This window comes from Bos indicus x Bos taurus, chromosome 18, assembly GCF_003369695.1.
Source record: "Bos indicus x Bos taurus breed Angus x Brahman F1 hybrid chromosome 18, Bos_hybrid_MaternalHap_v2.0, whole genome shotgun sequence".
In the NCBI taxonomy this organism is placed as follows: Eukaryota; Metazoa; Chordata; class Mammalia; order Artiodactyla; family Bovidae; genus Bos; species Bos indicus x Bos taurus.
Window position 1 is genome coordinate 449286 of NC_040093.1, and position 980 is coordinate 450265.

Consider the following 980-nt stretch of genomic DNA (forward strand, 5'->3'; position numbering starts at 1 on the left):
CGTCAAGGCTGTATATTGTCACCCTGCTTATTTAACCTATATGCAGAGGACATCATGAGAAACACTGGGCTGGAAGAAGCACACGCTGGAATCAAGATTGCTGGGAGAAATATCAATAACCTCAGATATGCAGATGACACCACCCTTATGGCAGAAAGTGAAGAGGAACTAAAAAGCCTCTTCATGAAAGTGAAAGAAGAGAGTGAAAAAGTTGGCCTAAAGCTCAACATTCAGAAAATTAAGATGATGGCATCTGGTCCCATCACTTCATGGCAAATAGATGGGGAAACAGTGGAAACAGTGTCAGACTTTATTTTTTTGGGCTCCAAAATCACTGCAGATGGTGACTGCAGCCATGAAATTACAAGATGCTTACTCCTTGGAAGGAAAGTTATGACCAACCTAGACAGCATATTCAAAAGCAGAGACATTACTTTGCCAACAAAGGTCCATCTAGTCAAGGCTATGGTTTTTCCTGTGGTCATGTATGGATGTGAGAGTTGGACTGTGAAGAAAGCTGAGCGCCGAAGAATTGATGCTTTTGAACTGTGGTGTTGGAGAAGACTCTTGAGAGTCCCTTGGGCTGCAAGGAAATCCAACCAGTCCATTCTAAAGGAGATCAGTCCTGGGTGTTCTTTGGAAGGAATAATGCTAAAGCTGAAACTCCAACACTTCGGCCACCTCGTGCAAAGAGTTGACTCATTGGAAAAGACTCTGATGCTGGGAGGATCAGGGCAGGAGGAGAAGGGGACGACAGAGGATGAGATGGCTGGATGGCATCACCGACTCAATGGACATGGGTTTGGGTGGACTTCAGGAGTTGGTAATGGACAGGGAGGCCTGGTGTGCTGCAATTCATGGGGTCGCAAAGAGTCGGACATGACTGAGCAACTTAACTGAACAGAGATGGCAGTGACATAAATGTGGCAAGAACTCTGGATAGGTTGGAGAGTGCAACACAGTCACACAGGCTTCACACA